Source organism: Meleagris gallopavo, chromosome 3, assembly GCF_905368555.1.
Source record: "Meleagris gallopavo chromosome 3, MGAL_WU_HG_1.1, whole genome shotgun sequence".
NCBI classification, from domain to species: Eukaryota; Metazoa; Chordata; class Aves; order Galliformes; family Phasianidae; genus Meleagris; species Meleagris gallopavo.
This window is the reverse complement of record NC_139406.1, coordinates 62,117,570-62,145,064: the sequence shown is the minus strand read 5'-3', so window position 1 is coordinate 62,145,064 and position 27,495 is coordinate 62,117,570. Positions and strand designations below refer to the sequence as shown.

The 27,495-nt window shown below is 39.9% G+C and overlaps 1 protein-coding gene across 9 annotated transcripts in view; it reads left to right on the top strand.

The window, feature by feature from the left end:
* The window catches only part of NCOA2 (nuclear receptor coactivator 2), a 188,560-nt gene that overhangs the window by 59,071 nt on the left and 101,994 nt on the right, over positions 1 to 27,495 (top strand). For 5 of the 9 annotated variants that reach the window (XM_085221240.1, XM_085221246.1, XM_085221237.1 and 2 more), the window contains exon 3: positions 7,705 to 7,897. The exons of 3 other annotated variants lie outside the window; for them this stretch is intronic. The gene's annotated coding sequence lies outside the window, so the exon portion shown is untranslated. Of the gene's footprint in view, positions 1 to 6,979; positions 6,997 to 7,704; positions 7,898 to 27,495 lie in introns of those variants that run through there. One more of the 9 variants, XM_085221242.1, reaches the window with a different exon arrangement.

The following is a 27,495-nucleotide window of genomic DNA, read 5'->3' as shown; positions in this document are numbered from 1 at the left end:
GGTGGGGTGAAAGGTGAGGTAGAAGGAAGGTGATGCAGGGATCCCTGGTGTTACCAAGCTGTGGCATATAAAACTTTTTTTGGGATGGAATGGGAATAAAAAAGCATATGTATATAGATATATACATACACATCCACAGATGCTTGATGTGCATGCTGGGATGCTCTGCACACATAGAAAGATGTGCTGGCCATACCAAAGAGATGGCCCAGTTGGGGGCATGGCCACCAGGCCAGGCCTGTGTCTGGGTGTTCCCACATATCTCGCCGTGAAGTGGCCGCTTATCAAACTGGAACATTCAGTTGTCTTATCCACAGTCATTAAGGCAACAGAAAGAACGGGCCTGCCTGGTTAGAAACCAGTTGGGTAGCAAATGTATGAATGGCTCTCAGCTTCCAGAAAGGTGGATAGAAGGAGGAGACATGCTCAGGGAACTGATGAAGTGCATAAACAAAATAGCCTGTGAAATAGCGTAAGTTGGAAACTTGGCAAGGGGCGCTTGGTGCCCTCTGTGAGGTGTGGTGAGCGTGATCAAGTGTCATAACCAAGTGCAGATCTCTCATTAACCTCTTTCATTTAAAAATAGTTAGAATTTTGTTGCGCCCAACTTTGCACTAATTAACTTGACAAAAGCAGTGGAGTGCACCAAGATGTGGCTGTGGCAGCTTTTTCATTTGCTTCCATTTGCACTTAAGGAGCACTTGAAAAAATCCAAGTATTGCCTATGAGAGATGCAACCTCTTCCGTTTGTTCAGCAGGAACAAAAGCACTTTCCACATTTCTTTTGGGTGTCTGGAGAAATATCTTGGAACCAAAAGAGAAAATTAGTAATAAAATTCAGTCATAAAATTGGAATGACTTTGATTTTTAGAAGAACGGAATAACTGGGGTTTGGCATGATAACTTTTTAACCTGTATTAGAAAGTATATGAGTGTATATATATTTATGTCTTATAATTTTATGTATACATGCATGTGTATTTCTCTATATCCATATGCATAGCACATTGGTTTTATAGTAAATTGAGTAGAATTATCTCATTTTAAACTTCTATTAAAATGTTATACATTCATTTTGACTACGAAATTCATGTGATTAATATGTAATAATTCTTTGTTTCTATGGTGTAACCGTCACTGTCAGAAAACCATTTTGCACTTGGGAAGATGATTTGATAAAGGATTCTTTTTACAAAACAAAGAAAATCTAGGTTCCATAGTTAGTTGATGTTGAGCTCATTTAAAGAAAAGGGAAAAAATGACTCTTGGCAACAAATCAAAAAATAATAGAAAGCAGGCAGCTCAATTTGAACAAAAATGCTTAGTTACTGATCTTGTTTTTTTCCACTTAGCTGAAGGAATTACAAAGTTTTCACAGCTTCTGCATGGCCCAGTTTGAGTAGTATGCAGTATGTGGTGTCTATGGGGTCTGTACTGGCTGATGAGAGAAGTACCTGTGAGGCCCCAGATTAAGGATGGGGCTTCCTCTGGCCACGGGCTGAGTGGGTTTCTTTGTTCCTTGCAGAAGGACCCACACCAAAAAAGTTCCTAGGTAGTTCCCCAAATACTAGCTAGGTAGTTCCCCAAATACTGAATTGTTAATACTAAATTTTCTCACCGGTTACTGCTATAACGCAGTGAAATGTAGACATTCATAATTACGATGATTGATACAATTCTGTTGGACTAGCTGTATTCTGTAGCCCATGTCTTTTGAGCATGGATTACAGTTTGGAAACTGCTCTTTTGGGGTGCTCCCAGAGTCTTCATTCTCTGTAGGAGAAACAGGAGATACAGCATGCAGATGCAAAGGTATGAGATATGGGATGGTTGTCAGACATGCACTCAGTTGGCAGCACACATACCTGAACACACTGCCTTGAACTGGTAGGTGTTAATCTATGCAAAGTGGAGAAGCATCAACAGGTTGTGGAGGTTTTTGGATAAACTGACCTAATCTAGTAGAAGAAAAAAGTTGACTGCTTCTAGAAATGAAACCCCTTTTCCTTGTTCCCTTCCTGTTTTCCAAGACTTGGCTATGTTGTTGTGTTGTATCCCCATCTCACTGGCTGTAAAAACTTCTCTCAACCCTTTGGTGAAGTGATTCAGTTTGGTAATGTACAAAAGACATGAACAATTTTATGCCATATCATTAAATTGAACAAGCACACTATAGGGCAGGATTTTGTTAACAGCACCTAGCTTTAGGTTGGCTCACCCTGGTGTGACTTCCAGCATTTTGATCCAGCACAATTTGTAATGTGGTGGTTGTGGTGTTTCTGTCAAATGAAAGATTTGTGGGTTCAAATAAGAGATCCCAAAAAGGAGATAAAGTTTTACAAATGTAGCCGGAGAGGTTGGAGCCCAGCATTTAAACAGTATTTAAGGCCAAAAACCCCCATGTTTGCTTAGAGTACTTGTTAGAAAATACTTCCTGCTTCTACTCATCATGGCTTTAGGGCTCAGCACTTAAAATTCCTGGGGCTGAGTATGTTACTGGAATAGCAGGATAGTGTAAAACCTGACATTTTCTCACAGAATCTCCCAAATTAGGCACAAATACGATATTAGAGTTTAATAAACATTGTCTAATTTAAAAGCTTATGTTTGTTTAGGAGAGCAATAGAATTTCTCACTTTTTTTCTTTTACATTCTCTGCTGTTTGGAGAACTTCTTTGTGTCTTTTGCAAGTGTATGCGTTTTATCGTGTTTTTGAATTTCTGGAGCACCTGGGTGAAAGGAAAATCAGTGGGGACCCTGTGCTTCCCCAGGTGCTTGGTAAGGAATGGAGGAGGTGATTGGTGTAAAAATAGTTCATTGAAGCTAAATTTCCTCAAACTCACAGTAATGGTGTATGGGACAGGGCTAACAGCAGAGGGTTGGTGAGGTGAGTGCTTCTTGTGTCAGATGGGGTTTGCAAGACACAAGTTTCCTCTTGTGATATCGTGCCATGAAATTATGGACAGTGTGCCATATCACTGGGAGGTTGTAGGTGCTATTGTCACTATTTGTGACTTCTGTTTCTTCAGATATTTTTTTTTTCTTTGTTAAACTAATATTAGCTAAGTCAGTAAAATCAATGGAATACAGTGTAAGGTTGTTATTCCATTTTAATCTACTTTTCAGTGTGAGAACAAGCTGTGAAGAGCTGTGTGCACTGTATTGTGGAGCAGCAAACTTAATTTGGAAGTTTGCTTATTTGCATAAGAACCATATTGTTTTGTACTGATCTTATTGTGTCATGCTATTTGAACAGATTGAAGAAAAATTGTAAACTGCAGTATACATGTTGATCAATAAATGAAGTAGCTTTTGTGCTGCTGCATTATTTATTTAGGATAATACAATTTTCATTTGTAAATTTGTTTCAGTTGTTTCTTGAAATTAAAAGGGAAATTGTGATTTGGGGATTTCTGGTGAATGAAAGTTCTAATGCTGTAGGAAACTTAATCTGCCCTTTACTCTGCCCTAGTGAGGCCACATTTAGAATACTGTGTCCAGTTCAAAAAAGACAGGGATCTCCTAGAAGAAGTCCAGCAAAAGGCCACAAAGATGATTAAGGATCTGAAGCATCTCCTATATGAGGAAAGCCTGAGTAACCTGGGACCGTTCAGCCTGGGGAAAAGAAGATAGAGGCGATCTGATAAATGTTTATAAATATCTAAAGGGAGGTCGGAGGCAAATGGATGAGGCCAGGCTCTTCTTGGTGGTATGCAGCATACCAAGAGAAAAAGCCTAAAACTTGAGCAGAGGAAGTTCCATATTAGCGTGCGGAAGAACTTCCTTATGGCAAGGGTGACAGAGAACTGGAACAGGTTGCCCAAAGAAGTTGTGGAGTCTCCTTCTATGGAGATATTCAAGACCCAGCTGGATACCTACCTGTGTGACTTATTGGATTGAGCATCTCTTGAGGTTCCTTCCAATCCCTGTGATTCTGTGATTATGTTTTAAAGAACAGCTAAACAAAATAATAGACTTAATTTTGCCACATGGAAAAGAATCCCTCATCAAATGATTCCATTAAGTTGATTATATCAAATACACTATTTGCATTGTAGTGCGGCTTTTGTGATAATTGTATTAGTAAGGGTGAACTGCTGAAGGCTTCAGGGAATTTTTCAGAGAATATTTCAGGGAATAACTTGTACTTTAAAAATGCTGAAAACTATGTAGAAAAGAAAAAAGAAAAAAAAATCTTACCTTAAAATGAATAAATGGTCTTGGATGAATCTTTGCTGATGGGTAGGATGTTCACTATGCTTGAGCCACCTGGCCAAAGTCCTGGCAAGGATACACTTGTCCAAAGGAAGATCAGTCTTTTTGATGGCTAGTTCTCTGCACTGAGCCTCACCTTTTTCTTCACATATCTATCTGAGTGTTTATATGTTCACAAATCTTACATAAATCTATGTGCTCCTAGAGCCATTTCAAGCGTTTCTATTATCAGTGTTTTATGATTTGTTTTACATTAAAGCTTTCTTACTTGATATAGTGTTTTAGCTCATAAATATTTATTTCAATGACAAAATAATTAAGTTGGTTTGCGTTAAACAGATACCATTTTTGGAGGTCTGCTGGATTTCAGAGGAGTGTTTAGGAACACTCTATAGCGATGTGTAGGACCCAAGTCTGCTCTGATTGCGTATAGTTGTGAAACAGCTACCAGTGTCGGACAGTTCTCATCAGCTCAGCAGAGTTGTATGAATGGGAATGCTTTCTTTCCATTTTTCTTCACTGAAAAAGCCCTTTACTGGCAGCCAGCATTATATTGTGCCAAAAGAAACAGTGCACAAAATTCTGATGTCTTTTTTAGGATGAAGATTAGTGTGCTTTCTGTGACTGTACACTGAAGCAGTGAAGTTTACTTCAACCTAGTTAATATTTTTCATCTTAGCTGTAACAAGTGATCAGATACTTATTTTGTTCTTTAAAGGAAAACCTAGCTTTTATAGGTGCTTGACAACCAGTTTCTCTACTACGCAATAAAATTACTTCAGTTTCTCAATTTATTTTCATGAAAATGAATGTTCCAGGAATATGCATGTAGGTCATATCCTATTTTTGCTGTAGTTAGCAATTTTGAAAATTGGGCACATCAGATGTCTCTAAATACAGTCCCACAGGAACAGTCAGTCGTTCCTTGGAAATAATTATTTTCTTATTGAAAAATTGCTGTTGTAGCACGTTGAGGCTGTGCTATAATTTGCATGCAGCTGTGGACACGTGATACTTTCACTGGATCTGCTCTTCTGGATGGTGTTTGTGCAGAAGTATTTACAAGAACCATGGGGAAAATGTTGTCTTGTTTACTGTTATACCTGCCGGCTCCCATTTAGCCCAAATGGAGAATAAATGGGCTTGCTTAAATTATCTTCGATAGCTCGGTGTGACCTTCAGCACAAATGGAACTAACCCATTTTACTTCTGTGGCCCAGAAGTTTTTGGGGTGCAGCTGCAGCTGTGCAACCAAGCAGTGGGACTGCCGGGCACTTGTGGTGTGAGCAGTGCCTGGAGGCAAGCCACAGCAGTGGTGCTGGAGACAAGGCAGGCTGCCCTGGCGTGTTCCCAGCTACTGCCCCAGCTCAGCAGCTCGTTTGCAGCTTGACCACTTGATCTCAGATCTTAGTATCTGTGCTGTTCTTGTGTTAGCGAGCTGGATGGCTTACACTGCTATAAGGGCTGGGAGGGAAGTGCCAGGAATTGTAATAACGAAAGCTGCCTGATGTTTTCCTGGATAGGATGCTGGATTGATTTACTTATTTTTAATTTTATGGTACTTCTTTCTTTCTTTCTTTATAAATTTGCAAAAAATCAGTTTTTGGATGAAATATTTGAAGCTGAATAGCTGCCTCCAACATAACTTTTTTTTTTTTCGTACCAAAATTATTTGGGTATTTATAACAATCAGTGAAAAAAAAAAGTTATTTCTCATGTCATCTTTCTGAATAATATTTTTTTCTTTTGCAAATGCTCACGTCTCTCCCCTTGAAGCAGAAACTTGAAATGGCAGTGCAGAAAGTGCTGGTGATAGGCTTTGAGGGAAGAAGAGTGGCTTATGAGTCACAGCTTTGCCTCTGTCAGCAGTGTGAGAATCCCAGATCTAACCAAACTGTGTGCTCTTAAAGAAATCACAGCTTTTGCATGCCATCCTGCTGCATGGTTGCAATTAGCAGCGTTTTTCATCCTGTTGAGCAAATGTGTGCAGATTGCATGTGCTGTCCCTAAAACCAGCAGAAGTACATCTGAGCAGGAGTCTCAGCAGGAGATAATGAATGGGGTTGGCCATCTAACAGAGCCAAAAATCCCGCTTCTTTTGCTCTCAGTGATTCCTCCTAAGACAGCTTTGGAAGAGAAACTGTTTGACTGGGAGAAATGAATAGTCAACCAGTGGGTAGGAGGTTGATAAAATTGGGATGAGGGGCAAGCGAGCTGTGCAGGACAGAAGGTGCTGCCTGGTGCCCAAGAACACGAGCAGAGCTGTGGCCTAGTCCCCACCCCAAATAAATAATTCCAGCTGTGAGCAGGGGAGACAGAGCTGGGTGTAAGGGCCCATCTTCTTTCCCTGCACTTCATCCCACTGAGCAACCTTTTTCTGCCACTGTTGTCCTCCATCGTGTTTTTATGCAGCAGAGCTAGGGAGAAAGCAGGAGCGGGACTGACTTTTTACATGATCTGATAGTGATAGGACAAGGAGAAATGGCTTTAAACTAAAAGGGGAGGTGTAGATTAGATATCAGGAAGAAATACTTTACTCAGAGGCCAGTGAGGCAGCGGCACAGGCTGTCCAGAGAAGCTGTGAAGCCCCAACCCTGGAGGGTGCTCAAGGCCAGGCTGGATGGGGCCCTAATCAGCCTGAGCTGGTGGGTGGCAGCCAGCCCTCAGCAGGGGGTTGGAACTATATTATTTCTGAGGTCCCTTCCAACCCATACCATTCCAGGATTCTGTGAAAAGGGATAAATGGAGGCTGAAAGAGACTGTTGAAAGGAGTAGAACATAGTAAGTAGCTAAGATGCAGTGTCACTAGAATTGATGAGCAGTGGCACTGAGAAACTGAATCCTTAAGGCAGTGAGAGATCGGATCAAGAAGTGGGTGATGGGCTTGAAGGAGGATAATAGTTGATGGGAATGTCAGGGCATGCAGGAGGAAGAACAAAGCAGGGGAGACAAGAGGAGAGTGTCACTGCCAGTCAGCAGGGAACATGGCTGAGCAAGAAGGGCTGAAAAACAATGGGGATTTGGGGTTTGGAGACTCTTGCGCTAAAGGCAAGAGTGAAAAAGGGCCAGGCCTTCAATCAGCATGGGCCAGGGACTGTGGCTTGAGGAAAATGGGCAGAGAAGTTCTGGAAAAACCTTTTTTGTAAAGATCATTCAGTATAAGGAAATATGCGTGCTTTAGTAAGAACTCCTTCAGTATATGTTGACCACTACCTATTACTAGTCCCTCAAAGAAGATTGCTTTGCCTTTGCAGACAGTTGCTCAGTTACTCATTTTCTACAACAGCCTGAAGATCTGAATTTGTGTAGGTATTGGTGTGACACCGTCGCACTGCCTATTTCCAGTACTTTAGTTTAATTTTTCTGGAAGTGGTGATGCAAACATCTTTGCAGCATAGCATTGCCCAAGTCAAAGAAAGACAAATCCAAGTTTGTCTTTGCAAATGTCCCTTGTGTCATCCCATCTGCTAACATGCTGTTGTTCTGCAGGACCCCTGCTTCATTGCGCACAGGATGGACCTGCTCTCGGGATGAACCCGGTGCCCGCGGGGCAAAGGCTGTTCTCCGTGGTGGCCCAGCCTCGCTGACAGCAGGAGCCGTACGGATGCTCTGCGCAGCTGTGTGCTGCCCTGGGGATTGGGACTTTTTTTCTGGCCGTGCTGGAGTTCCTGTGTGATGCTAGGTGAGTTGGTTGACTCGAGTTTTTCTTCTGTCTTTGTGCGCCTTGCTTTCCTGCGCATGATTTGAGATCTTTGTATCTGATTTGGGAAAGTGCTGAGCACCGATAACTGCAAGCGAGGCAGCGGGGGCTGAGGTTTGAAAGTGCTATATAAAGCATGCTGTAATACTAAGCACTGTGAAAAAATGAGGTCTGAGTTGTGCCAAACTGCAGACAAAGTTGTGTTCAGAACTGGGGAATCGTTTTGACCTAAAGCTGGCTTTGCTTTGGTTAGGAAGTCAGGAATAACGGAGTTATTCTAAGTTGAGAGTAACAGTGGGAATAACCCTTCTGTTTGTTGAGCTAGGCTGCACCATTGAATTCACAAAGAAATGATTTGTTCCATCTTCTAGAAAGAGGTTTGAATAATGCCCAGTACGGAAGGAATCGGCCTATATGGCAAATACCAGGAGGGAGGCAACTCCCTGCTTTGGTTCTGTATGCTGAGCAGAGCAGAGGTGCCCTGGAAGTTCAGTGACACAAAGCAGGGCACACTGAGCCATACAAGCAAGGGCAGAGCACAGGTTGCTCTGAAACTTCTGGCATTTCCTCCCGCGAGTGCCTGCCTCCATACATTGATTTCAGCATAGATGTCTCTATCACACAATCTGATTTGGGGTGCTGGAAGCAGGGCATTTTTTGATGCTGTCAACTCAGATAATATATGTACGCAGAACTGAAATGACAAGGAAATTCATCGCTCATCCCCGGCACATGCCTCTTGCACCTGGTTATTGTATCAGATACAACGCACCCAGTGTTTGTAATACTCACTATCAGAATGGCTTGAGGTCAGAATTTCAGCTGCATTTCTTCAGTCTCAGGATCTGTGTTTTCCCAGTGTGGTGTCCACAGCTGACTATGATAGCACTGCAATCAGTAGATAGCAGGGAAATTTTTGGCCAAGGCATGGTTAAGCTAAATATTGTTTTAACTTAGCTAACCTGAGCGCAGACTATCTAACATTAGATCAGATTTTATGAATTAACCGAGAGCACGGTGCCTAGAAACATAGCGAGTGCGTTTGCCAGATAAGCTGTTACTCTGTGTTGCAGAAGAGGGAGGCAGTAAAAGAGCTGAAGCTTTAATAGTAGCTAAATATTACATTAAATACACAGAGTAAGAATGCACATTCCCCTTCCAGCCTGCTCACGGGGGATCCGCTGCATCTGGCTCTGTGAGCGGCTGCAGCACTGCTTCAGGCACAGAGCAGGGCTTTCAGTGCTGCTTTCTAAGAAAACCTGAGGTGTTTTTGTTTGACTACTGCCCTGCAGGGGAAGTGTTTTTTTTTAAATCCTTGTGTTTCAAATATTTTATTAAAAATAAAAAAAAAAAAGAAAAAAGATAAAAAAAAGGTGGGGAGGGGAGGGCAGAAATGACCTGCATCTTAGGAGCAGAAGTTAAAAATGAAATCCTTTGCTTTGCCCAGAGCATAGGAAATGATGTTGCAATTAGACTGATGCAACAGCCTCTGGTATAGAACCAACTTGGAGGCTGCTGCAGGGAACTGGGGCTGCAGCAGCGGGGCACTGTGCTGGCACAGCTACACGGAGCTGCTCCATGAGGAAAGGGGGGGCCAAGCCAAATGCAAACCCGGGGCTGTGGTGGGAGGGAGCTGTGTGCTATCAGCGTGCCTACTTCATTTCAGCAGCACGTCCGAGCCAGCATGGAAAATCTTTCCTGCTAGGTGAAAGGAATAATGGAAATGGAAGCTAATTTTGGGCTAGTATATTTTGAAAGCTGCTCGTAACAGTGGGGTTTTATTCATAGCACTTTATTTTTTGCAGTAGAAAAGTAAAATTCCTTTGGGTTAACTGAAACATCTGTTGAACAAATTGATTCAGTTTCACGAGTCTGTTACTGATTCTGAGGAGTAGATGGTGCTTTATAGAACCAGTAGAGTCTGAGGTTTAGTGCCCGTATTCTTTCATTTTTTTTATATTATTATTAAAGTAGGTCATTTTGAAGTGTTATGTTTTCATGAATATAGCAGTACCACAGTTAATATTTTTAGTATTTTAAGTTTTCCTTCTAATGAGTTTTCTTCACTGTTGTTTTTAATCAACGTTGCTAATACCTTTATACAGTTTCCAGCTTTTTATCCAGTTCTTAATAACAAAGTATTTGAGCAATTAAAAAAAAAATGTAAACAAAAATCCACTTTTTTCAGTACACTTCTGCTTGTGTTTCCTTGTTTCTGTAGTTTCTTCTACTTTGTTGCACTTGTGAAGGAAATTTGTATGCTAGCAGCATTTTACTTGCTCCCACTGCTGTTGTCTCATGTGGGAGAGGCTGTGGACTTTCCTCCTCTGGAGATATTCAAGACCATCCTTACACAGGATGCTTTCCTCTGTAACCTGTGGTAGGGAACCTGCCTTGGCAGGGGGTTGGACTTGATGATCCCTAGGGGTCTCTTCCAACTCATACGATTCTGTAATTCATCTCGGACTTCACAATTGTGGGAAGAATGTTTGTAGGTGACAAATCAGTTCATGACTTCATGTGGTGGAAGCTGAGTGTGTCATAAGAATCAGAATTGATGCCACTTGAATTAATTAACAAGGAAACATTTGAATGCAGTTTATAAGAGTTTGTTCACGTGCCTCAAAAATGCATTAATTTAATCTCATGCACATGCAACATAATTTATGTTTCTCAGATATGTTTCCTACTAATATAGTCACTGAAGGGAAATCCCAACAAAGTGTGATGTTAGCACGCAAATGAAACTATGTTGTTTGGGCTTTACCACTAAGTATACAAAATCAGTGCCAGTGCTTTTTGGGTACCATGTAACTAGCAGTATTGTTTTGACACATTTTTCATTCATCATTGAAAGGCAAAAGCTGAACACTGAATTTAGACAGTGAATACATGGGTTCGTTGTAGTGCATATGTGATGTGGATAATATAAGACTGCCATTAAAAGCATATATTTCAGTGTGATCATAAGCTGTTCTGTTGTCAGCTTCTTGGTTAGGGTACGTGACTACTGTTTGGAGTGACTGGGGTAATAAAGCATGTGAACTGAAGCTGATAATACTTTATAGTTTTGCCTTAATGGATATTTTCCTGTATTTTTTATTATGGCTATTTTTGAAGCTTTAATACATGTTAATTATGTGGTAATTCAGCTGTTGTCTTTAAAGTAAAAGATATGCGTATAAATAAGAGGGACGGCAGTGTGCTGTATCGTTGCTGTTGTTTTTTTGTTTTTTTTTCACAAGGGATTGTTTCACTGAAAAGGAATGGAGACATATAGTTGAGTTTTGTGAGGGTGCACTGGCAGTTTAAGGAGCTGCCCTGCTGATAAGATGTTCCATTCTCCCTTCGTGTTAGCTTTGTCCTTGGTACAGCTCCCTGTAGTCTCGGATGACATGAAATGAAGCGAGGGGGAAGTTTTGTGGCTGAAGTCCTGTGCCAAGTCTTTTTGAAGCTGTATGTAACAGCTGTGCTGTAGCTAAAGAAAGACTTTCTTTGCCTCCATCGTAACATCTGCATAATCTTTAACGGCGGAATTGTTCCACTGCAATGTATCTGTTAGCTAATCTGAGCTGCCTTCATTGAGTCCTTTTTTTTTTTTTTCTTTTTTTTTTTTTACATTGGAAATACTCACAGTACTTTTGGAGGGGGGGATAAGGTTGCAGGGCCGTAGGCACTCTCACCCTGAGAGTAGAATTTCTTTATGTCCTCCCTGTTTGGAAGGTAGAGCGTGAATATAGGGTGACTTTCTGTGAGGATGTCACTAAAGTGGTGTCATTGCTGCAAATGTCAGTCTCACGACTTCCCCAAGAGTGCCTTGCAACCCTGCAGCCAGAGGTATTGCCCTGCCTCCTTCGTGCCAGCTGCCTACGTTTTGGCCTGGACCAGGTGGCTGGTTCTGCAGCTCTTTGACTGTGTGACTGGACCAGAGTCTGTACTGAGGGTGGTTTGGAAGGAGAGATGGTAGGTCTGGCTTCTTCTGGTGGCAAACAGGCTTGTGGGCTGCTTTGGAGCCATGTCTGTGCTTGAGGAAGGAAGAAGGGGACCAAGGGAAGCATTTGAGAATAGGTGTATGAGTTACGCTTTTTTACTTGGAAAATTAAGAGAATTTCTTACACCAGGTGTAATAGCATTTGAAGTTTTACCTTTAGAATTTCTTTAGCATTTATTTTGTTTGGAGGGGCTTTTTTTTTTTTTTTTTTTAAAATATATAAGAACTTCTTAATTGAACCTTCATTTAATCTTCTCCCAGTCTGAGATTTAAGAGGTCTGTAAGAGTTCTCTCACCATTAGTACTGCAATGCTGGCACGTTTCACAGTTATAGGATTGGATCCAATGACCAGATGTAAGAGGCTGTGTCTTGCAGAGCAGGTAGTAGATGTGCTGACTCTTCTTTGTATTAAGTATTTTGGAGATTTAGACTGTAAATACCTTTATAGAAGGTACTTGAATCTCAAGCTGTATGTCAGGAAACAAAGCTGGAACAATATGTTGTAAATTAAATGTCTTTTTTTATTTTTTATTTTTTGTAAGTAAGACTTATCATCATATCTTGTTATCAGAAGTTACTGGAGATATGCATTTGATATTTAATTGATCAGTCCATAGATGCTTTCCTGCTGTAATCTGTTAGGAAAATAACTGGCAGTGGAAAAGCAGAGGGCTGATTTATGTAATCGCAGAAGTTTGATTTGAGAGATCCAATTAAACAAGCAAAGTAAGAGAAAAGGCACAGGAAACATCCTGCTGCTTATTAGGGTTATTAAATGGCATTTTCAAAATTATCTTCTGGTCAAATAATGATATTTTTATTATTATTCATACCGAGAGGACTGTGTTACTCCACATGCTCAGTGCCTATAAAATTGAACATACACTTGCCACAATTAAGAATTAATAGCGTACTGTCCAGAAAAACAAGGCTGCTATTAGAAATTGCTTGAAATATACTGCATATTGAGTGGGAAAAGACGGACCTGCTGGTGTGTGTAGTTGGAGTGCAAGCTGCCTGCCTGGTGGGACATGCAGTGACCGTCAGCCAGCCCTGTGCATGCCCTGATGTGACAGCTGGGTGTTTGGGGCTCACACATGTACAGCACATGTGCTTCCTGACGCCTGCGGAATATTATTAGGCCCCTAGAAATGGAGATGCTTGACAGCAGTAGTTTAATATATTGAGTTTTATGTACTCATTTAAAAATAGTAAAATAGGATCTTAAGGCCAGTCTTCAAAACTGAGCACGTTTAACTTTTCTGGAACTGGAATGTATTAACATGAACTAAGTGATAGTAGTGCAGTACTCGCTTCAAAAACAGGAAGTGCCCACATTATATAAATTGCGTAGTTTCAGCTGTCATAAATGTGGTTTCAATGCAGTTGCAGGAGTAAAGCCCAAAGTAGTTATAACCAGCTTACTTCCTCTTCCAGTCAAAGTGCAAATAGCCATATAATTAACAATCTGTGGCTCGTTTTCTCTAACAGAATAAAGTACTCTCTTTCACGTGTTCCATCCCTGAATAAACAGGGAACCCGCCTCTTTGAGGAACATTAGGAAACCCCGATATTCTCGCTCGTAACCAAATTCACAGAGGGGATCTTCGTTCACCCTGCACATGGCAGTGGCGCCCAGCCTGGCCCACGTCCAGGCCCCTCCTGTGTCCAGGGGAGCCTCGCCAAGCTGGCTGCCAGCCACCATAAACTGTGCAAGGCAGCAGAACCTGCCACAGAGCTGGTAGACAGCTTCTCTCTTCAGGGACTTCCCTCCTTAAATTCCATTACAAATTGGCTTTATTCAAAGTCTTTTGTCATTAATTTTTTGAGGACTGATTGCTCAGCTGTTTTGGACAGCTTTTTCCTGAGTTAATTCACCTATCCTGTCTTTGCCTCTACTCGTGCGCTCAGTATGGCAGAAAAGCACAGCAAATACAGAAGGATAAGAAAGTTCCTCTTTGGCTCCAATACTCAGATCATTTCAAATATGTTTTAGGCTGTATGGAGCCTTTGAGGAGAGTTCCAGCTTCTCATCCAGAAAAGGCCTGTCTGCTTCTCTGCCTCTGCTGCTGTCAGGCACTTGAGCAGCAAATTCCTTCTGAATATTCCCTGGTCTCTCTGCTTGCTGGGAGGAGCCACAGAGGAGCTTGTCCAGGGACAGTCCTCTCTCCCAGTAGAGCTCTGGGGAAGCCCTGCTCAGTTGCTGAGATGAAAGCACTTGCTACATAGCCAGGATCGCTAGGGGAGCTTTTCTTGTTCTGACAGCCTTGGAGAGGCTTTTCGTCATGTGAGAGGCTGCATGGCATTTTGCAAAGCCCTGTAAGAACCTTCAGGCTGAACTCAACAAACATTTCTCTGTCCTTCACATAATATGATGGCAAAGAAACATTTTGCTTCCCTTTCTTATCTTTCCTCTTTCACTATCAGATAAATAGTGGATAGTGCTTACCCAAGACCTTGAGGGGTATTATGCATTATGATGACAATTTTTTACATAATACAAAAAATAATCTCTAAAAGGGCTACTTCATACTGTGCTCCCTGAGGTTTTCCCTTCTTTAGGAAAAGCTGGCTAACCCATTTTGTTGTCACAGGACAGCTACATGGATGACCAGAACCTTGATTCATCTCTCTGAATGGAATTTTAAAAGCAAAGGAAGTGTTAAAATCATAGAATCAGCAAGGTTGGAAAAGACCTCCAAGATCATTTAGTCCAACCATCAATATTTCCCCACTAAACCATGTCATTTAGTACAACATCTGTATGTTTCTTGAACACTTCCAGGGACAGTGACTCTACCACCTCCCTGGGCAGCCTGTTCCAGTGCCTGACCACCCTTTCAGAGAATAAATTTTTCCTAACATCCAGCCTGAGGACTTAATAGCCTCTGCATAAAAAACAGTTTACAACAATTGTGAAGGGAACAGAAATCAGGACAGTTGTGCTTGGAGCTTCTGAGAATTTTTGGCTGCATTTTAACAGGGAAGACAGAGAAGACCAAGGAAAGTGAGAACTGCTTTAAGACTTGTGAAAAACTGTGGTTGTTTGAAGTGTTTCTTTCATTCTAAAACTTTAAGACACAGTAAGGGCTATAACATATTCAGCTGTGTAAAAGAATCCTTCCTGTTCTTGTCTTCCAGTGTTTTAGAAGAACATGCAGCTCCCACTCTGAAGGGAAGTGGTGACACAGCTTATATTTGAGCTTCTCCATACTCTGTTCTGTGCATCGAGTATTTGCCAGATTTACTCATGTGTCTCTTTGCTTAGCATGACATGGCCATGGTTTCCTTCATGGTTGACTTCCTAATCCAAGCTCAAGTGTTGAAACGTGCTCACATTATGTGGTGCTTTCTCACTGACTTAAGTGAGTGGAAGGGACTGTGTTGTCAAAGGGGGTGGTAGGACCAGTCAGTTCAATGCAACAAATAGGTTGCTCTCATTTGTGCAGTAGTATGGTCCCAGAGGTGGTCTGTGGGCCAAGATCAGCCTGCTGAAGATGTCTGTCTCTGCTTTTTGCCAAAGGAGGTGGAGAGTTAAGAAGCAGCAGATGCTGCCCAGCACCTGGACATTATTCAGGGCTTGTCCCAGTCCAGTTTAGAGGAGAGCCTCTAGGGCAGTGGAGGGAGCTCGATAGAAGAGCCTCCAACCTTTTGTGGTCCAGTCTTATTTCATCACTGGCATCTTGGCAGTATATCTGGGATAATTCTTTGTGGGGTGTGCAGGCTTGTCAGGTCAGTGACTCCCATGAAGACTCAGAGGTGATGTCTGTGAGAATCAGGTGGTGGGAGGAATCTGTAGCCAACCACCAAAACATAATGGCAGAGCCCTTATGATAAGTGACCTCTTTTAATAGAAAACAACATCCTTCAAGACTGTTCATTAAAAATGCCTTTATCAATTACAAGCTACCGTGCATATAAAAAGCATAAAATTTGCATATGGCATAATTCAAATTCTAACTTCTAATTGCCATTTGAGAAGTCAAATAATACTTTCTGAGGAGACATGGTATTATTGTAGATTGTTATAGTTTTATATTGCATTTTAGGGGATTTTAAACATTGTTTTGAGACAGTAACTATTAAAAGTGAAAAGAGCATAAGAAGTTGGAATGGGAAAAAAAAAACACAGTACGCGTATATGTATTTGTCATTGGTATGCTGTGATAGTCTATAAAAATTTTATTATCCTGAGATAATACACATACCCATTACATGAGAGCACTGAATATTTATTTAATAGATGCAGGTTGTCCAAAGCAATTACCTCTATGCTCAGTTGTGTATTTTTATTATCATAAGGTTAAATACTAAATGAAGATTTTGATTTTTTATACTATTTACATTTTCTTTAAATTCTGCTTTTTTTCACATTGACTGTTTTAAGAATTTTCACCATTGAGCATTAAGGGGGGAACCATTATGCTGTAGTTATAACATGGAGATTCAGGTGAAAACAAAATAATACAAAAATCATGTACTAAAAAGGCTTTAAAATTTTAGTTTTAAGGTCTTGGCTTTCTACCATCTTTCAGCTGATGGTAGAAAAAATTCTAAGTTACTTTTATGCTTGTGTATTTAAATAATCTGCATTCCTTAACTTAGGCACAGAGAAATGCATGCACTGTGGAAGAGAGTCACTCTTGGCCTCTAGTATTTTTTGCAGGATTGTTGTTCTTTAATTAAATTGAATGAAAGCATCATTTCTCCTGCATCACACTTCCCTGCAGTTGGTGCTCTATGGACCTACATGAAATCCAGGTACTTGTAAATCCCACAGGGTCTCATCAGGCTGCCCTGTGGTTTCTGGCCTGAAAGATCTGCTTCCTAGGCATAGTGTGTTTCTCCTTGTCAGGAACTGGGTTCTCTAACCAGATTGCTCAAATCAGTGTTGGACTCTGCAAATTGCCCCAGTGATATAAATAGTATCAATAGGTAGTATAAATTCATGCTCTGTACCTGTGAACTTTCTAATATTTCTTTTTGAGCTGTAGAAATAGTAGAAGTGATGCACTCTTTAATGGAGCTATAACCACCTGGATTCAAATCCTGTGTATTTTTATTCTGGTGGGACTTCTACTGAGCAACAGTCTCATTTAGAAGATTTCTGAACACTTGTTACTGTAATGTTCCAGTTCTTACCTTCAATAATTTAACGGTGGTTTCAGGGCTTCTCTAACTCTTGGTCATAAGATGTTTCCATTTTTCTTCCAAATCCGGTTTCTATTTCAGACAGACTTTGATTTTCCAGAAATAAAAATTACAGAGTTCAGGAGAAGTAATGAAACTTCAAAATTATGCTTGTTTTCTGCAATGTTTTAAATTAATCTTGTGTCACTGTTGTTAATAGGAAGCACAAAAAAATGTAGAAAAAATTAAGCATTTTCCAAGCACATGGAGATTTATTCAGATTTATTTATTAGGTTCATAAATAGATTCATGGTCCCTTTTGTCTACAAGTTAGTTAAAGATTTTAGACAGGAGTGGTGGAGGATGGATCAACATTTTTCTAATTACATGCTCAGAGCCATAGAAGTACCTCCAAGTGCAGCACTGAGTTAGAAGTACATGTTCTTTGTTTTGCTTTTAGACAGTACCTCTATGTGTTAATTTCTGAATTGAGTAGATAATTGGTAACAAAGCACAAGTGCAATAAGCATAGCTGACGGATGCCAGAGCATCAGTCTTTGTTTAGCAGCTGCTAAGTAAAAGCCTGTGGTCTTTGTAATGCAAGAGGTAAGATGATAATGGGCTGTTTCAGACTGATTTTGGTTTATACATTTGGAGTAATTCTATTTTTCTTTTCTTGTTTTTGTTTTTTTTTCCTTTGTTTTTATATGAATGATTGTGACTACATAATTTTGAATGTGAATGCATTTTAGGTTATGAACTGCTTAGAAGTGATTTAATATTATTCATTTGATTATTCTCTTGTATATGTTACTTGACTGATTGATATTTTCAGTGGCATGGGCTTGCTTTTGTTCTCTGTTACATTTACAAAGGATTTAGCATGTAAGAATCAGACATGAGGCACAGCTATGCAACTATTCATGAATGTCGACTTTAGTTTGTCCTTGGAGACAGAGTGCACGTGCATAAATACTGAATTTAAAAAAAGGAAGCAAAGGATCACAAATCTATCACAATTCATAGATTAAAATACGTGTCCTTGAAAATGTATCTCCTTCTGTATAACTTTTGTTAGAAAACGTGGGGTCTGACTGTCTGCTTTCCATTGAAAACTGCCTGGCAAAATCCACTATAGGTAGATCTAAATCTCATGATACTTCTGTTAAACAGTCTTTTGGTATAAACATCTGTCTACTTTGGGCCATCTAAATTAGCTTTCTAAGAAACGATATTAAGGTCAAATATTCTTATTTATTTTTAGTCTTCTTTCCTACGGAATGAAAGCTCGTGAGGTTAGTGTGTACTTGTGTACACATGCACTCTCATTGTTCCTTCATCTCCCTTCACGGAATCATAGAATCATAGAATGGCTTGGGATGGAAGGGACCCCAAGGATCATCAAGTTCCAACCCCTCTGCCATAGTAGGGCCACCAACCTCCAGATCTGGTACCACTCTCTTTGGTGGCGGCTTTAACTGTTGGGGATTTTGGTCATGTCTTTTGGCAAATGAAAGATCTCTGAAGTCAGAGCCCACACATTTTGTGAAAACAGGTAGAGGTGGGAGCTCCTAGACATGTCCTGACAAAGGGAAAGGTTGCGGCATGAAATAATCTTAAATCTTATTAATTGCGTGTGAATCCTAGGAATGGGAAAAGATAGGCTTTTCACAAATGGTCCAGCTGTGGGAAAGCTTCCTTCAAAGCTTTTGCCTTTCTTGACACAGAAGTCAACCAACCAGGGGATGCAAATCTGTGGGAGATGAGGCTTCATTAATTCTGTTGTTTGTGGGACTGCTTGTTGTGTAAATATTTTAATAATAGTAATGATATCAGCAGCATAAATGTCTCCATTCAACCTCCTGTTACGTATTCAATGTTTACGTTAAATATGCAGGGATATTCATGTGAAAATCCTAATTTTCAAAGACGCTTTCACAACGAACACAAAAAGTTAGCTGAAATGCCTGCAGAGCTTCTCCTCCCTCTCAAGGCATAGGGAGCGGTTGCTCCCCTCCCTTCCAAGCTGCAGGTACACTGAGCTCCTTCCAACCACGTTCTGCATGTGGTTCCAACTGCACACGGCCAGAACTGCTGGAGCTCTTTACGGGGAGGATTCAGCCCGGTTGCTGGGCTCCAGGGGAGTTCACTGGGAAGAACAATATCTCTACAGTATGCTTACTGAATATGGAAATAATAATTATTAAGCTAACCAACAAGAAATGTATTCTTAATAAAATGTGTGGGTAGTTTTTTCTTCAGTGTAATCATATGACTGTATAATACAAAAATTGCTTTGAGAGCAGGTCAAAGATTACACGTAGCAAAGACTGCTGTGATTGGTTATGAACAAGTGAAAATACAGTAAACTTTTGACCCGGCAGCAGCAAATGGAACTGTGTAAAGCACCTACAGATGGCAGGATTTAACATATAGTCGGTCTCTCGCCCTTTCACAGCAATTACGATCATATTACAGCGGGCACGGAGGGGAAGTCGCTTTGTAACCGTAATACAGTGTGTCTTTGAAAGTTTTGCATATGCAGTTGCATGTTTCATTTTGGTGCAGCCATCAATTAGCTTAGCAAAAAGAATCCAACTTCTGTCGTTCTTGTTTGCCTTAATGGTTTCCTGAGCAGTGTGCCAAGTTGGTTTTGAACAAAAAATCATTTGACCATTCTGAATAATTTTGATAATTCAGACTGCAGGGTATTTATTGCTGAGCCTTAAAGACTTGATGAAGGTTTTATGTGTCCTGCTGCTGCCGTAGGGTTGAAGGGATGAGGAAGTGTGACTTCAGAGAGACCTGGGAAACGGCCCTACCAATAATTCCATTTGGTTCTTGGGTTCTTTTTGATGCGTGCCTTTTTCCAGTTGAGTTTTGAACAGCAAGATCAATGGATGAACTACATTTATTAGTTTAGTCTGATAAAAAAATATTATGACATGTGGGCCATTTGGCTGGGCTTTGGTTTCATTTGTACCTATGAAATTACAAATGGCATCAAGTAAAAGAGTCTTGTGAATGAGAGACTGATTTCCTGTGAACTCTGTCAACAGTCAGAAGCCCGGTTGCACTACTGGCACAGAGCGATGGTTGCGAAGCCTGCTGAGCGTATTTCATGTGACCTGGGGCCTATCAGGGAACTGGCTGAGGTGGAGGATCTTTGTTTATGCACTTCTCCCATGTTTGCCTTTCGCTGTCATGCTTTGACAGTCGGGAAAAGAAGTCTACATTGTAGGAGGTGTGCTGCCTTGTGTTTGTGATGCGACCACTATCCTCCTTCCCATCTCTTTGCTCTGCCCACTGGTTTATAATCCGATGTGTATGCCAGATGTGGAGGGGTGCAGCGGGAGCACTCCAAGTTTTCAGACCATTCCATGGAGGGAGTTATTTTATAATAACTGCGGTTCACAAAAATTTGCCTTTGGTTTTCCAGGATGATTTTTACAGAGTGGAAATTGCAAGCATATGGTAGTAAGATAAATAAGATACTGAAAAATGTTGTTTTGAAGGAAGGAAGAGTTTTCAAATACTGATAAAAAGAAAGGCTTTTTTTTTTTTCTTTTTTTTTCTTCTTCATGTTGAAGCTTGCACTTTACATTTACTGCTGGGTTTAATTCCATTTGTTTTTGGAGACAAATGTATTCACTTTAGCCATGCCTGTACCTGCAGTAAAGAGCTGCTGCTGAAAGCTTTAAGGCACTTAAATGGCTCAGTGATTGTTACCACATGAGTTTGATTGATTTGGTCACACAGGATCTTGAAACTTTCCAGTTTGTTAAAATACAGTGAAATGAAAACTACTTGAATGCCAAACAAGATACCTTATCGTCAACTAATTCCTTCTACTGATTTTTAACTCTCCCTCCAATAACAAACAAACAAAAAACCCTGAAACAAACTTTGTTGTTTAAAAATACCACCCATCCATCCTTCTCTTGTATTGATGAGCAGAAATCAGGTGGTAGAGAGCCAGCCTTAGTAGGAACTCATGGGTTGGCAGAGTGACCCAACAGACCTCATTAAAGCCTGATTGAGTAACCCTGATCTTCAAGGTAGGAGCGTAATTCCTCAACGTCAAAGGCTTGTCTCTGTTGTGGCATGACTTGCATGGATTTGCTGTTTATGTGGCAGCTATTCCTCCTGAAAATTGCAACTGTTGTTGCCACATTTCTACCTTATAAGCACCAACTTCAAGTAGTTGTTCTGAATTTGTCTTACTTTGGGGGTGTAGAATAGAAAAACAGCTTTGTAGGGAAAGAATGTTCTTTAATGTATGGAGTGGAAGGGAAAATTAATTAATAAGATGGATTTCATATTTGAGAAGGAAAGTTATTTTAGCAATTTGTGTTCTTTCATGATCTTTTTTGAAGTACAAAAAGGAAGGTCCTAAAATGTTGTTAATGTAATTTTATTGATATATGACAGGATTATTTCCATAGTTTCACTTATTAAAGTAGAAATCTAGTGAAGGACATGTACACATGCTCTACTTTATGAATAATAGGCTAGCTAGTTACATATAGCAGGAACTGAAGCATCTCCAAGAATATCTAATATCTACTTAATGAATGTGCTGTATAATTCTATAAAACATATTGACCTTTCTGAGAGTTAAATCTTTAACAAGTTATATGTACTTCATAGCGCCTGCATTTTTCTCTTTTTCTTTCTATAATAGTTTCTGGAAATAAAATAGTTAAAATGACACTTTCAGTATCACTTAAAGCAGCCTAGGAAGGTTTCCATTGTAAATCGAACAAAAAGTTCTTATCTACCTTTGGTAAGTAGGTGAAACTCCTGCGCACCATGTTAGCATAGTTTCCTTTCAGTGTTATCTAAATACCTAATTTAGTTTTCCTTTATTCTCACTCTGAAAAAGCAACAGACAATAGCTATCACCTTGCATACAGATACAATAACGCATTGTGCGCTTGTCTCTTAACTCTCCTCCTGTTCTGCTCCCAAAAGATAACTTTCCCGGCCTGGTGGCATTCTTTCCTTATTGTCCTGTATGGAAGCATAACTTAACTGGGTCAGTGCTTTCCTAGTCTAATTCACTTGTCAAAGTCGTGTTGCAAAAGGGCACCATTACTGCTGTATAGGTAATATTTAGGTCACTACAAGTGAATTATTGTTACACGAATATTCTAGATATTGAGAGGTTTTTAAACTGTCATTAAACCACTGGAAAATCATTACAAATACATTAGCATATAGATGTTGTTTGTCTGCTGCATGCTGAGCTAAACGTTGGCAGTGGAACTTCACAATAAAAGTAGTAATTTGCCATTTAAATCTGGTTAAAAGAACTTTTATTCCTGGTAGATTTAATTTACTAAGGAATAGTAAAAGACAAGGTGCAGGGTTAAATCTCTTTTCACAGAAAGCACCAAAATTAAGGTGAAATACTCACTACGAGAGTGAAGCTGCTGAATCTGGTACCCTTCAATTGTAAACTGGGTAGGAATGCAGAAGATCTTTGTCCTGAGGTAAGGGATCTGATGAGAGATTTCTCTTCATCCAGCTGCTCATGCAAACTGGAGGGGACATCAGCCTTCGGATAATGCATGAGATGCAGCAAACATCTCGAAAATGAAAAAAGGATCATTTGACCCTCATTTTCTGTGTAAGCGGGAATTAGTTTGATGCTAGTCTTCAGCAGAAGAGTGTGCTTTTTGGGGTCCGTGTCAGCTCAGGTGACTGTTTTGACCTCGTGACAGTCAATCCCGAGCGCAGCCAGAGCAATATTAGCGTGCAGATTAGTGAAAGCTGATTGGCGAAAGCAGAGGCAGTGCCCATGTTTGCAGACGTGACCACTTAAAGCTAATAAGATTATAATAATTTACATAGTATCTACTTAAGCACAGGTGGTGAAAGTAGTAGTGAGGGGCAGAAAAAAAGGTAAGGAGCTTACATATAGAGAGATATGGGGAGAATTGTGGTGAAAAATGCCTGGCACGGCGGCTCTCTTGCGCAGGAGCTGCGTGCAGCTCTCCTTGATGCTGATATCCCTGCTTACACTTCAGCTGTATGGGAATCAAAGACCAAACTCTGCTGAGAAGTATTACTCACCTGTTCATTACATTTGGCTATTTTTTGCAGCCAGGTGTAAATACCAAGACTTTTAACAGCTTCTCGTAAAAACCCACACAGGAATTTTTGATGACATACGCATGTTTCATTTTACTGTCTGCAGGACTCCGTTTGAACAGAGGAACATATATCACTCAGTCTTCAGAAGAACTTTGTTTTGAAAGCTAAAAAAATTCTCCAAAATATCATCAGGTTGCTTTGTTGTGGATGACTTGGTCAGAAAATAGCAGCTACCTCCCTGCCTACTTTGTGTTTTGGTACCCAATTCAGCTGGGAGAGGATAGGAAAAAAAGAGAGGGATTTAAAATCATTTCTCTTTAATTAATCCCAGGAAAATGCTGGCAAATCTTGTCTTTTCTTACTGCACAGAGTATATCTTTTAAGTTCATTTTGTTCTTATAGCACAAGCAAGAACTATTATTTTTTTTTTGTTTCAAAATGATACTTTGGTTTGCAGTTGCCACATTTTGGGTTTACCTCATTTTAGCACATGCAGAGGAAGGAGTGTGTGTGGTTTGAGATTTATTTTCTTCCTTCCCCCCCCTTTTTTTTCCCTTTTTCCCTTTTAAAAAACTTTTTTTTTTTTTTTTTTTGTGAAGGGGGCATTCTTATGCTGTGTTAATTGAATCTAGTGCTTTTATGGAATTGTGTTTTATTTTGAATTGTTATACGTCAGTGGTAATAATTGTGGCAATATTTTTTTGCCTGTAAAATATGAATCTTTGGCTTGCTTAAATATTGTGCTATTTCAACAGAGTTAAGTTGTCCTTTGTGGCAGATCAGTGTATGTTCTTTCTTCAGGGAAAGAAAAAGAAATAAACCAAAGGAAAACAAAGACACAACTTCATTTTTGTTATCTCCCTTGGCTAATGCATACGGACCTTGGGTCCTACTGCTCCTGCACTTCAGAGGGCAGCACAACAGATTAATTTGTGCCTGTTGTATACTCTTAAGTCCTCGGCAGTCTGATACAACATCAAGGCTCCACCCTGAAAAATCAGGATTGGGTCTGATCCAATGCCAACAAAGCATTTGCACGTAATCTTTGCAGTTAAGGACATGAGTAGAGCCTTGGACTTAACATTAGGTAAGACAGTTCAGAGAATTGCAAGATTAAATGTTTAATCCAAGCCATTACAACTGTGATGTTAACTAACAAATAAACTAAACTGTCTTTTCTTTCCACGGTGGTACAGTCTTATAAATATTCCCAGATGTAGGGATTAGTTTGGGGGTTGCAGTTAAACGGTTTTTCTACAAAGCATTTCTTGCATGTTTATTTTTGGTTTAAATTTCTTTTTCTTCACATTAATATTAACATTAGGAGAAACACTACTTTCTTAGCTCATGAAAATTGATTTCTTAGAATATCTGGTGGGCCTCAATTCTGTCTTACATAACTTTAGTCCTTGCAGTATACCTTCTTCTGGTAATTTTTTCTGGGTAGAATCAATATTTCTGAAGCAAATTATTTTCAGGTTGAACTGTTCACAAGGCATGATGAAATCTGTATCAGAAAATAATCTGCTGAAATACCTATCGGTATCATTCATGTACTAAGTAGGCCACAACTACTTTTTTCAAGTGCAGTCTGGTCTCTGATGTGGTCTTCAAGAAATTTGCAGTGTGGAAGAAAGACAAATTTGTGTATTCCTATTGAGGAGATGCTGATAGCTTTGCTGATGGAGGTAGTGCTCTTTCCCGGTACCATTTCCTAGAGCCAGTCCTTTCTTGTTTTTCCTCTTGGGTGTGTTTAGACTTATAAATTTGTCAAAGAGCTAACATCCACTGTGTATTCTCATGGGTATTGTTCTCTAGTATCTGGCTGTTTTCATAGCGTTGCTGTAAGCTGCAACCTGAGTAAAAAGGCCGTGCGCCTGGTGTTGCCTACCTACGTACACCTGGCTCACAGAATGACCTTGAGCAGGTCATTTCATTTCTCTGTTCATCCTGCCATCTATAAACTAGTGATAATAAAACATATATCCACCTTTGCGAAAGCTCTTTGAAATCCGTGGGTAAAAAGTATCCCATAAGGTCAAAATATGAATTATTTATTGCTACATGACATGCACAGCATGCAGACTGTAGAGTTGTAGAAATCCTGTCTGTTCTTTGTTCCCCCGAGAATAGAAGTCATACCTTCAGAACTCCACTTAGAGAAAAAGTATTCGTTATATGAAATCTAATATAATCTTTGTGTGCATGTGATAGTATTGAAACTTCGGTATCTCCAAGGAATTGCTTTCAAGCGGGAGTGCCCAGCGTACTCTGATAAGTGCAAATGCAGTTCTCAAAATAATAAACACTTCAAAAACTAAAGAACAAACAAAATGAGATCAGAAAAATAGTCAAAGTTCAGGGGAATACTGGATTTTGAATTTCATGAGTTCAAAACCATGGTAGGCTTACCACAAGGTGAAGGATTACTTACTTTCAACTGATTACTAATACTAGTAGCCATTATCCATTCAGTATTTGAAATGAACTGATATTTTTAGTGTGATTCCTAAGGTTCGTTGTAGGTCATACTTATCATCAAAACGTGGAAGAGGAAAAATGCTGCAGTCAGTGCTTACTATTTATATTCTATTCGTTTAGGTATACGTTAATCAAGATCTTATATTTTTATATATACTCACAGACCTACACAGGCGCACACACACATATAACATACTGAAAGCAAAAATGAGCGTGTTCCAAGGGACTTTGTACTTGTGTGAACAGCTTCAACTCTACTTGGAAATCAGTAGGCAACCAGCAAGGTTTTGAAGGACGCTATTGTACATGCTCCTGCTGCTATGTGCAGCTTTCTGATTGAGTTTCTCTTATGTGTATCAGTTTTGGCTTGTGGATGAGTTTAAGGAATGGTCTTAGGCAGAGTACACTTGTAAGTTATCTAACGTAGAGATCCATGACATTAGCATAAATTTAAAGTGCTTGGCCTTCAATCCAAGTCCAAATATTAGCTCAGAATGATATCCAAATAAGCCTTTAACTATTTGGGAAAGGACCAGGCTTTCTAATACTAACAATAGAGGCAAGAGGGCTCTTGCACAAACTTTAGACCTCCCCTAGCAATAACAGATTCCTGGTATTCTCTACTGCACTATAGGATGAAGTGTGGCTTTACATCTGAAATCACATCCAGTCCAAAAAACTGTTGGAAGATGTTGCTAGAACAAAAATTGTGATGGAGAAGGGGAGCAATGCTATGCCAAGTAGGAGATTTTTGAGAAAAAAAAAAATCAAAGTGAAATTACTTTTGCATGTCTTAATATAGCTAGTTTAGAAGAATATACTTTGGATTATGGTAAATTGTTTGATTAAGAGCAGTCATCTGCTCTGAAATACTTCCCTTTGTGTTCCCTTCCATCTCGGCCCTCTTCCGTTGTGCTGTAGGCATTGTTTTGGTTTTTGTTTGCGTTTACTTGATACTTTCATCTAGCACTCTTCTCAGCTGTAGAGCTCGAGGACTTTGCTGGTCTGATTTACTTATCTGCCCACTGCTCTGTCTCTGAGAGTGGCTGAGATGCTGCACGACATACATTAATAAAGGTAATTAATCTGTATATATTTATATATAGAGATATTAACCAAGTGCAATATATTGATGATGGCAGGGATCCTATGTCATGGAAGCTTTCTAAATGCCTAAAGCATAAAAATGGGTACTTCAGCACTTCCTCTTCTTTCCCCTATTCTTCTCAATAATCCTCACTGAAAATACAAATGTTAGTATCAGTGTTATATAGGAGTAACCAGCTTGACCTTCTCTTTGCTGTGTTTCCTCCTTGTATTGTGAAATATCTAAACTCTGGGAATGATATTGCCATCACAGAAGCTTTTTTTTTTTTTTTTTTTTTTTTTTTTTAACCCTGCTTTAGTAGAAGAGAAAGGGGAAAAAAAAAATCACATCTAAGAGCTGCAATCATGAGATTGCCTGGCTTTATAAAATTGAGGCACTTTGATTGGCACTGTTACTTAATTCCCAGTGCATCACTCATTGCTTTCACTGGAGGCTCTCCCTTCTTGCTCCTGTCAGTGTTCTCATATTTATCCCTTCTCAATGCCATCTAGTATAAGCCTCTACATAGCTAGCATATTCAGAATTACGTTGAATCCAAAGTCTTTGGGAAGGTGATTTCAGAAATTGCTGCTCTCTTGGCTTACAGAGGCATAGGTTTACCATCTACTTCTACTACTACTGCTTCTTTCTAAAGCAGTGGTGTTTGTTTGTGGTGGTGGTGCTGCTGTTCTGGTGTAGATGATTGATTTATCTATCTACATACATATATTTCTTTTGCTTTGGATATCCTTGCTTACATTTCTGGAGAGTCATCACTGTGTGTTGTACTC